Genomic DNA, 11025 nt, shown 5'->3' with positions numbered 1-11025 from the left:
CATAAGAAAAGATGAAATACTGCCATTCATGATAACATGGATGGTTCTTAAGAATATAGCATGCTAAGCGAAATAAGTCCAAAAAAAGTGAAGAACTGTGATTTCATATGCGGAATATAAAATCTGAAAGCACAAATGAACAAATGAGACAAACAAACAAAAACTTATAGGCACAGACAATACTATGGTGATTACCAGAGAGAAAGGGTTGTGGAGGTAGTAAAGGGTAAAGGGGGTCAAATATATGGTGATGGAAGGTGGCTTGACCTTGGGAAGTGGGCACACAGTGATGTATTATAGAATTGTTCACTTGAAACCTATGTAATTTTATTAACCAATGTCACCCCAATAAATTTAAATATTTTTTTCCAAATATATTTTTGTTGATTTCAGAGAGGCAGGGTGAGGGAGAGAGAGAAACATCAATGAAGAGAGAGAATCATTGATCGGCTGCCTCCTGCAGGCCCCACTGGGGATCGAGCCCACAACCTGTGCCCTGACCGGGAATGAACCGTGACTTGACCTTCTGGTTCATAGGTTGACGCTCAACCACTGAGCCATGCCGGCTGAGCTAAATAATTTTTATTTATTTATCTTATTTTAATTTATTTTTGGGGGGGCTAAATAATTTTTAAAAAGTTCTGGAGCTGGATGACAGTGATAGTTGTGTAAGATTACAAATGTATTTCATACCATTAAACTGTACGTTTAAAAACAATTAAATATGGCAAATTTTATGTATATTTTACCAAAATAAAAATTTTTTGGAAAAAAGACAAAACTTGCCCTAGCTGGTTTGGCTCAGTGAATAGAGTGTCAGAATGCGGACTGAAAGGACACATGCCCAGGTTGCAGGCTCAATCCCCAGTGGTGGGTGTGCAGGAGGCAGCTGATCAGTGATTCTCTCATCATTGATGTTTCTATCTCTCCCTCTCCTTTCCTCTCTGAAATCAATAAAAATATTTTTTTAAAAAGACAAAACTAAATTCACCTACCATGGGACTACAAAGCCCTATGTAATAGGGGCTCTCCTGTCTCCTCAATCTCTTTTCCATTTTGCTCCTCACTGCATGTCCAATACTTGTCTTCTTTCTGTGCTTTGAGTCCTTTAATGTAGCTGTTTCCACTGCCTGGAATACTCCTTTCCAGATGTGACCACTCAGGTCCAAGCTTAAATGTTGCCACCTCAGAAAAGTCTGTCTTGACCCATCTTCCCCAAACCTCCAATCAACCCCTATCACTCTTTGTTTCCACTTATGTGATAATCTTACCCCCAAATGTTGTATCCTTCTTGGTGCATTATATCAGGAGGCATGTCATGTCCATCTGCCTCATTCCTGGTGATGTTAACTTTGACCATTTGGTTAAGATGATTTTCATCCGGTTTCTTCATTATAAAATTAGTCGTTTATCAGTATCTTATGGGGAGATACTTTGAGACTCTCTATCCTGTTTCTTTTTTAAAAAAATATATTTTATTTATTTTTTACAGAGAGGAAGGGAGAGGGATAAGAGTTAGAAACATCGATGAGCGAGAAACATCGATCAGCTGCTTCCTGCACACGCCCCACTGGGGATGTGCCCGCAACCAAGGCACATGCCCTTGACTGGAATCGAACCTGGGACCCTTCGGTCCGCAGGCCGACGCTCTATCCACTGAGCCAAACGAGTCAGGGCTCTATCCTGTTTCTTATAATTTTCCTCACTGATCTAATTGTAGCAACTATTGCTGATTCTTGCCTTAAACCCTTATTCCTGGGTATTTGCCAAACAGTAAATTTATTGGACTTCTACCATAAATAAGGCCTTTCCTCCAGGGAGAGACGCTGGCAAAGGCCAGACACCAGGGGAATACAGAGGGGCCCCTGAAAGGCCTCTGGGCTCCAAAGGCTCCTAGCCATGCTCGAGGGTCAGCCTTTTGAAGAGATACTTGCCCAGCTCAGCCTGGGGGCCGGCAGCCTGCAGAGGTGAGTCAAGAGGTCACCCATCTTCTTGATGAGTTTCACCTGCTCATCCAGGAAGTGGTTCTCCAGGAAGTCACAGAGATGAAGGTCTGTGCCAGTAGAACCCAGGGCATGCAGCTCAAAAAGGGCCAGGTTCAGGTTCCTCTTTAAGGCCATGGTTGCTTCCGTGGCATCCTGAATTTTGCCCGACTCATCTTGGGAAGGTTTCAGCACATTCTGGAAGAGAATGGGGCCACTGCACTGATTTTGCATCTTTAAGAGATGCTCAGTGCCCTTGCACTTCTCCACCAGTTCCCGGAAGTGGCCAGGCCCTCGAGAGCCATGTTGTCGCTGTTGAAATAGAAGCCCAGAGAAAGGTATGTGTAGGAGGCCCACAGATACAGGTTGGCCCGGCGGTTGACGGCAGCCTCCACCTCCATGGAATAATTCTGACAAATTAGAGAGCCCATGCTGACCCCTGACCAGGGCACAGCGCCAGCAGCCTTCTGGCACACCCCAAGCTACATATAGGGTCCCATCTTCCCCCTGTAGGGTCCCCATCCTCTCCAGCTTCCCAGCAGAAGGTAAGCTGACGGAGACAAGCATGATCAGGAGCCCTGGGAGACTGAGCAAAGGCCCAACAAAGGGAAGAAGGTTCCAGCACATTTGTGGGAAATAGCAGTAACGGGGCTCCTGAGGCAGGACCAGCCCTGCCACCTGCACCATAATTTGGGGACTAGTGCAAAATTAAAATGCAGGGCTCCTGTGCAACACTGTTATGGTTTCACACATAAGAAACCGTATGGTTTAAATCAATCCCGGGGCCCTTCCAAGTGTGAGTCACACGCCCACGAAGCGACGCCTGCGGTACCTTAGAGTTCAGGTTCTGAAGAAAGCACTGCGCTGAGCCTGGAGAGGCCCAGCAGCCTTCACCCAGCGCAGGCCTTGGGGCTGCACCGGAACTAGGAATCGCCTCAGCGCTGCCACCTGCTGGCCAACAAGGGCCACTGCACTTCTCTTGAGCAAGCAGTTAAACTGGCATAGTGATCGCCAGGTCGTCCAGCCTTTCCTTTCACTGAAGGGAAATCAGCACCCCCACCCCCATCCCCTCCTTCGCAGAACAGGGTATTCTGTCTGGGGTCACCTCAGTGATGATGGCAGCACTTGCTTGTCTGTTCTTTACAATCCCTCAAAGTAAAGATGATACCCCCATATAGATGAGAAAATGAAATTAAGAATTTGAGCTTTCTGACCCAGTGAGACTTGACCTATGAACCAGGAGATCACAGCTGGATTCCCAGCCAGGGCACATGCCCGGGTTGCGGCTCAATCCCCAGTAGGGGGCGTGCAAGAGATAGCTGACCAATGATTCTCTCTTGTCATTAATGTTTCTCTCCCTCTTCCTCTCTGAAATCAATAAAACTATATATTGTTTTAAAAGAATTTGAGCTTTATTTTTTATTTTTATTGATTTCAGAGAAGAAGGGAGAGGAAGAGAAAGATAGAAACATCAATGATGAGAGCAAACATTGATCAGCTGCCTCCTGCACGCCCCCTCCTGGGGATCCAGCCACAACCCAGGCATGTGCTCTTGACCAGAATCAAACCCGGGACCCTTCAGTCCGCAGGCCAGTGCTCTATCCACTGAACCAAACCAGCTGGGGCTGAGCTTCCTTTTTAAAACATTTTTATTGATTAAAAAAAATTTTTTTTTAGAGAGAGAGAAAGGGACAGGGATAGACAGAAACACTGACGAGAGCATAATGGATCGGCTGCCTTCTGCACTATTGGTGATCGAGCCCAAAATCTGGAATGGAACCAGTGACCTCTTGCTTCCTGGGTAGATGCTCAAATGCTGAGCCACACTGGTGGATTGAGAATTTGAGCGTTTTGGCTATTGTGGTTATCTCCCATGACCCTTCTCTGCTGTCTAGCCTCTCCCTTGATTATTCTTGGATACCCACTGTCCCAAGTACCAACCCACCTGAGCCTGGGGGCAGGGTGGTGGCTCAGGCCCACACTTATCAGCACAGTCCCATTACCTGGCTTCAGGGTCGGCCTATAACACAAGGGCAGTGGAGTAGACTTTCTTTTTAGCTGGGGTAGCTGGGAAGGATATTTCCAGCTCCCTCCCGACTCTAAGATATATAGACATGAGCTTTATTGCTTGAACCGCAACAAGATGCATTTTGCCACAATGATGAAAGCTGGTTGAGCATGAAGCTGACATGGAGAAGTGGGGGAAGAAAGACACAAAACAGAGTCCAGGATGATATCTTTGAGCTGCTGGATCAAGCCAGTCCTGACGTGCTGAGTCAGGGTGCCAGCACTTTGCAGTACTGGGAGCCAGTGAATCCCCTTGGGTATGAAAACAGTTTTGAGCAGCTGCAATGAAAGGTGTCTCATGCATAAGTCTTTCAAACCTCTATCTGGGTCTCTAGCTCCCTCTGCTGTGGATCGTCTTCCTTGACCTGGATCCAGAGTCTTCAAGTCCTTCTGTCTCCCTTGAGGGAGAGGGCACCAGCCCTCTCTCTAGGGCAGTGGTTCTCAACCTTCCTAATGCCACGACCCTTTAATACAGTTCCTCATGTTGTGGTGACCCCCAATTTCATTGTTAAAAATTGAACATAATTAAAGCTTAGTGATTAATCACAAAAATAATATGTAATTATATATGTGTTCTCCGATGGTCTTAGGCGACCCCTGTGAAAGGGTCGTTCGATCCCCAAAAGGGTCGCAACCACAGGTTGAGAACCACTGCTCTAGGGCCTTTGTACAGCTGTTGTGCCTGCCCAGGACACTCTCCCCTCCCCTTGTGGTCTCCACCTAAATGACATCTCCTCGATAAGGCTCTTCCTGACTCCAGGTCACTCCAGAAACATCTGCTGAGCTCCTGCTCTGCCAGGCAGCGGGCGAGGCCCAGCTCCCCATGGGGAGCTCTGGAAATGCTGCTGATCTCATGGGAGGCAACAGGCATCAAATGGCCACACTCATGATTTCAGATGAGAGAAATGAGACCTGGACTTGGAAGTGAGAGTGTACCTGGGTGAATCCAGAGATTTCAAAGAAAACCTTGAGGCTGGAAAGCAGAGCGGGTAGTTGAGACTAGATCTCACTGTGTTGGAGTGTGGCGATGCTGAGGAGGGCTGGGATTCTGGATATGTTGTGAAGGTCATCAATTGGCCTTCCATGTTTGCCAAGCTACCTCTGACTCAGCTTCCACTGCAGGCCTCCAAATAATGGTCATGGTTCATGTATTTCTCCTTGAATTTCATATATTTTTATATAAAATTTGTTATTGTGATATCATTTATATGCCATAATAGTCACCTTTTTCTTTTTTAATCCTTACCTGAGGATATTTTTCCACTGATTTTTTAGAAAGAGTGGAAGAGAAACATCAATGTGAGAGAAACACATCGATTGGTTGCCTTCTGCACAAACCCCCAACCAGGCCCCGGGCTGGGGAAGAGCCTGCAACCAAGGTATGTGCCCTTGATGCGAATCAAAACCGGAACCCTTGCCCTGACCGGTTTGGCTCAGTGATAGAGCGTCAGCCTGCGGACTGAAAGGTCCCAGGTTCGATTCCGGCCAAGGGCATGTACCTTGGTTGTAGGCACATCCCCAGTAGGAGATGTGCAGGAGGCAGCTGATCGATGTTTCTCTCTCATCGATGTTCTAGCTCTCTATCCCTCTCTCTTCCTCTCTGTGAAAAATCAATAAAATACATTAAAAAAAAAAACAAAAACGGAACCCTTTAGTTTGCAGGCCGAAGCTCTACCCACTGAGCCAAACTGGGTGGGGCTATTTTATTTATTTATTTATTTATTTATTTATTTATTTATTTATTTATTTATTTTTTTAGTCACCCTTTTAAAGTGTCAATGTAAAAAACATCTGAAACTGTGGAAAAGTTTTATGAGTTTATTTGAGCCAAACGGACGACATACTGGGGAGCAAGATCTCAAAGGCTCCAGAAAATAACAGTTTAGCAGCTTTTTGTATGCACTTGAAATTAAGGAGGGAAAATAAGGGAGATCACATGGAGGTGAGAAAGCAAGGCAGGTATTGGATTCTAGGATAGTTAATTATGTAATAATTATGTGCTCTTGAGAGTGGTTATTTCAAAAATGTGTTAACCTAGATGCACAGAAACAATGGACAGGGCTTGTTTAAGGCCAAGATAAACCTTTTACTAAAAAGTTGTGGGCCTGCTCTGGCCAGTGTGGCTCAGTTGGTTAAATGTGGTGCCATCCATCCTAAGGTCGCTGGTTCGATTCCTAGTCAGGACACGTGTTCAGGTTGCAGGTTTGATCCCTGGTAGGGGTGTATATGGGAGGCAACTGATCGATGATTTTCTCACATCATCAATGTTTCTCTCTCTATCTCCCTTCCTTACGCTCTAAAATAAACATATATATTTAAAAATATTTTTTATTGATTTCAGAGAGGAAGGGGGGGAGAGAAAAAACCCAGGTACATGCCCTTGACCGGAATTGAACCTGGGACCCTTCAGTCCGCAGGCCGACGCTCTATCCACTGAGCCAAACCGGTTTCGGCAATAAAATATATTTTATTAAAAATAAAAAAATAATAAAAAACAAAGTTATAGATATGGGTTGTGACTACTCACCATGAGCTGTCCAGTTAGGAGTTTATGATCAGACCATCCTGTGAGGCTACTTTCCACAGAACCCTTTTTTCATCCACAAAAGTGTACAATTCAGCCTGACCGGTGTGGCTCAGTGTTTGAGCATCAACCTATGAACCAGGAGGTCATGGTTCAATTCCCAGTCAATTATATATTTATATATTTTTTATTGATTTCAGAGAGAGATAGAAACATCAATGATGACAGAGAATCATTGATCAGCTGCCTCCTGCAGGCCCCCTACTGGGGATCGAGCTGGCAACCCGGGCATGTGCCCTTGACTGGAATCAAACCTGGGACCCTTCAGTCCGCAGGCCAATGCTCTATCTCAGCAGTTCTCAACCTGTGGGTCGCGAGTCCTTTGGGGGTCGAACGACCCTTTCACAGGGGTCACCTAAGACCATTGGAGAACACATATATAATTACATATTGTTTTTGTGATTAATCACTATGCTTTAATTATGTTCAATTTTTAACAATGAAATTGGGGGTCACCACTACATGAGGAACTGTATTAAAGGGTCCCGGCATTAGGAAGGTTGAGAACCACTGCTCTATCTGTTGAACCAAACCAGCTAGGGCATGTAAACATTTTTATATGGACATATGATTTCATTTCTCTTGGGTATATACATAGGAGTGGATTTGCGGGATTATATGGTAACTCTGTTTAAGCATTTAAGGAGCTGCCAGACTATTTTCCAAAGAAGCTGCACTGTTTTACATTTCTACTAGCACAGTATAGGGCTCCGATTTCGATTTCTCCACATCCCCACCAACACTTCTTTTGTTTTGTTAATCCTCACCCAAAGATATTTTTCCATTGATTTTTAAAGAGAGTGGAAGGGAGGGGGAGAGACAGAGAGGGAGAAACATGGATGGGAGAGACACGTGGATTGGTTGTCTCCTGCACACACCTCCACTGGGGCCAGGGATGGAGCCTGCAACCGAAGTATGTGCCCTAGACTAGAATGGAACCCGGGACCCTTCAGTCTTGGGCTGACACTTTATCCACTGAGCCAAACTGGCTAGGGCTTTTTTTTTTTTTTACCTAACGGGTGTGAGGTATAAATGATCTTTTAAAATTTCAGGTTTCTGAATTTTCAAGGCTGAGGTCCAGACCCTCAGCTACTTTCAACCTCACCTTTCAATCCTCTGCACAGGAGGGCAGATGGAAGACTGGACAGGAACAGAAGCTGAGGCCCAGGCGGGGAACAGTGGGGATTCAGGAAAGACAGTCCTTTGCTGGGAAGCCTGCTCCCACTCAGGCAAGGTGGCCATGGGCTGAGGTTAGATTGGAGGACCTAGAGCAGATGCCCTGTTCTCTGGAGTATCTGTGATACCACACTGTCTGGAATACCCACCAGAGTTCCTGGGACCTCCCTGGCTTATCCTGACATTCCTCCAACAACTCTAAGCCATCATTCATGGAATCAGCATTCACTGAGCACCAGTCATTTGCTCACACTGTGTAGAGGATGAATTCCACATGACCTCATGATCCAGGCAGGAAAGGAAGGCTTAAATGGAAGTAGTGGCCAGAGTAGTGGACGGATCCCAAAGACATCCGAAGGCCAGGCCTTGGGAAGCCCCTGCTGTGGGAGTAGAGGGAGAAGTTGGGTCTAAGGTGACATCTGGCTCTTGGCACAGAGGGCTGGCTGCTGTGTCTCATTTAACGAGATATGAAAAATGGCCGTTCGGGTGGAAGAAGCTGTGACGTTCTGAATGTGAAGAGTTATAGAACCCCGAAGGCAGCTTTCTGGATCCCAGGAGGCAAGTTGTTCCTGGAGAGGAACACCATTTGGGCACCATGGTGGGTGGGGTGGGGGGCAGCTCTTCACTGGGAGGTGGAGCCACAGCTGCTGCCAGAGAAGGGGCCCCAAGCAGAGGGCAGGAGGTAGAGGTATATACAGAAGGAGTTGAGACCACAGAGTCAAGGGCATTATCCAAGGAGGGAACTTACAGGGTGAAGGAAGGGAAAGGAGGCAGGGGAAACGTTCCATGGAGGACACGGTCAAGGAAAAAGCCACAGAGTGGTGCAGAAAGAGAAGGTTCACTAGTGTCCTTTGGGCTCGCAACCAAGAGGGTGTTGGGGTCCTGAGAGGGACTGGCAGCAACTTTTCTCCTCTTCCCTGCAGCTTGCTCTGGTGAAGGACAAGAGAAGGAAAGGAGGAGGGTGAGGGTGAGGCAGAGAGAGGCTCCCCTGTCCCCAGTGAAAGAACATTGTTTTAGACCAGTGGTTCTCAACCTTCCTAATGCCGCGACCCTTTAATACAGTTCCCCATGTTGTGGTGACCCCCAACCATAAAATTATTTTCGTTGCTACTTCATCACTGTAATTTTGCTACTGTTATGAATCATAATGTAAATATCTGATATGCAGGATGTGTTTTCATTGTTATAATTTGAACGTAAAGCATAGTGATTAATCACAAAAACAATATGTAATTATCTATGTGTTTTCCGATGGTCTTAGGTGACCCCCAAAGGGGTCGCGCCCCACAGGTTGAGAACCGCTGTTTTAGAGAGCCTCCAGCTTCCGGGGGCCTGGAGGGGACAGCTAAGGACCAGGGCTGTCTGCAACTCCCAGGTGGGAACACCCGGGAGGTCTGCTTTCTCCCCGGGAAGTGGGAAATGGGTAAATGCTGGGGGAGGGGGAGAAGCGAGGATCCCTGGAGAGAAGACAGGGAATAGACGCGGGGGGGGGAGGGGATGGGGATGGCAACCAGAGGCCAAATCCATTTGGAACTCCTGGAAGGTTTTCCGAGCTGCTGCTGAGCAGTACGGTTAGAAACGCAGGCCTGCGCATCGCAGGCAGGACTCCTCTCCAGCCGGCCTGGCCTCCTGGAGGGAGAGGGGGTAGCTGACCAGGGCCTGGACTGGGAGGTGCAGCAGGTGAGTCAGGGGCGGTGACTCGGGCCCAGGACCCGCCCTCCTGCAGGCTCAGGGGTCCCTGGTCACTGGGACAGTCGGGGAGCTGAGGGCTGAGCCCCGCATCTCTGAGCTTCTCGTCTTAGGTGACCCCCAAAGGGGTCGGTCCTTTGCCTCTAGGAGGCCACGGCCAGGTCCTTTCACTCTGGCGCCCGAGGCCGGTTTCCTGATCCCTGGAAAGGGGTCGTCTGTGGGTGGCAGCAACTTCCTGCTTGTGTCTTAAGTCCCATTGGGCTTCTCAGCAATTCTATTAACCTTGGAACCAATTCCCTGCTTGAACTGTTTGTTTATTTTTAATCCTCACCTGGAGGTATTTTCCCCATTTCTTTTCAGAGGTTGGAAGGGAGGGAGAGTGGGAGAGAAACATCAATGCAAGAGAGACACATGGATTGGTTGCCACCCACACTAGCCCCGACTGCCTTTATGCACAGCTCTCCGGAGGCAACGTTAGGCGCGTGGCCCGGGAAGGAATCACCTGCAGACCCGGGGCTAAGGTGGGCCTCCCACTCCGGCGTTGTGAACCCAGATCTCGGGCTCATCAAGGTAATATGGGCGAATTCCTTTCTCCATGGCAGCCGAGAGGCTAAGCATGGAGTGCGGGGCGGGGATACCGAAAAACTGCCCGAGTCGACAGGATCCCGACACACCGGGACCAGGAGAGGGCCGATACCCACGGCGCACCGAGATCGACACAGGCGGCGCCAAAAAAGGTCCGTCCCAAGGCGCAGGCTCCGCGGAGGGGCGCTTCGGTCACCGCGCGCCCACCACCCAATCAACGTCGGCCTTGCACAAAGCGATCCTCCCCCCAGGCCGCCGAAACGGAATCTCCACCCTCTCCTCCGGCGGCCTTGGCCCGCCCACTCCTGCCCAGGCCCCGCCCCGCGACGTCCTCGATAGAGATTCGCAATTGGCTCGTGGGATGAGCGCAAACTCTGGTTGGTTGAAGTGGAGTCACGAGGGCACAGTCGTCGCCTTTCCAGAGGGGATTACTGGGCAGGCTCAGTCTTTCGCCTCAGTCTCGAGCTCTAGCTGGTAGCGAGACGTACGCGCTCCGGTTCTTCAGTACTAGCGGCCGCCATCGACGCCGTTTGGTTCCTCTGGGCACATCTGCGCCACTCACCCGCTACACACTCCACCCTCATAAGCCGCCGCCATGGTGAAGCTCGCAAAGGTAAGGCCTTCCTCGCGCAATCACGGACGCCGAGGCCTATTTTCTGAGGAGCGCGCGCGCGGCGCCGCGAGGAGGAGGGCCTGCGCGCCGTCCCAGGCGCATTCGAGGGCGCCATGCTGCGGGAAGTCTCGCGTGAGCAGTACGGAGGTCTCGCGTTTTTTGGGTACTTTTTTGGCGAGGTGGAGAGCTTGCAGGTGTTGCTGAAACGGCGTGGAAAGACCTCGGGACTGAGCGTAGTCCCGAGGGGGCGCTGCGCCTCGGTAGAGGGATGAGGCCAAACTCCTGGGACCGGTGCGAGCGGGACACCGCCTCCTGACGCACGTGCCTCG

The 11025-nt window shown here is 48.9% G+C and overlaps 1 long non-coding RNA gene and 1 pseudogene across 1 annotated transcript in view; one reads left to right on the top strand and one right to left on the bottom strand.

The window, feature by feature from the left end:
• Window positions 1–1893: 1893 nt before the first annotated feature.
• Window positions 1894–2413, bottom strand: LOC102754621 (annotated as a pseudogene).
• Window positions 2414–10490: 8077 nt separating this feature from the next.
• LOC107182599 overlaps window positions 10491–11025 on the top strand; it is a 1501-nt gene continuing 966 nt past the window's right edge. The window contains exon 1 of the long non-coding RNA XR_001513313.1: window positions 10491–10696. This is a non-coding gene — a long non-coding RNA (uncharacterized LOC107182599). The remainder of the gene's footprint in view (window positions 10697–11025) is intronic.

This window comes from Myotis davidii, unplaced genomic scaffold (genome assembly GCF_000327345.1).
Source record: "Myotis davidii unplaced genomic scaffold, ASM32734v1 scaffold370, whole genome shotgun sequence".
Taxonomy (NCBI): domain Eukaryota; kingdom Metazoa; phylum Chordata; class Mammalia; order Chiroptera; family Vespertilionidae; genus Myotis; species Myotis davidii.
This window is presented reverse-complemented; position numbering and strand designations above follow the sequence as displayed.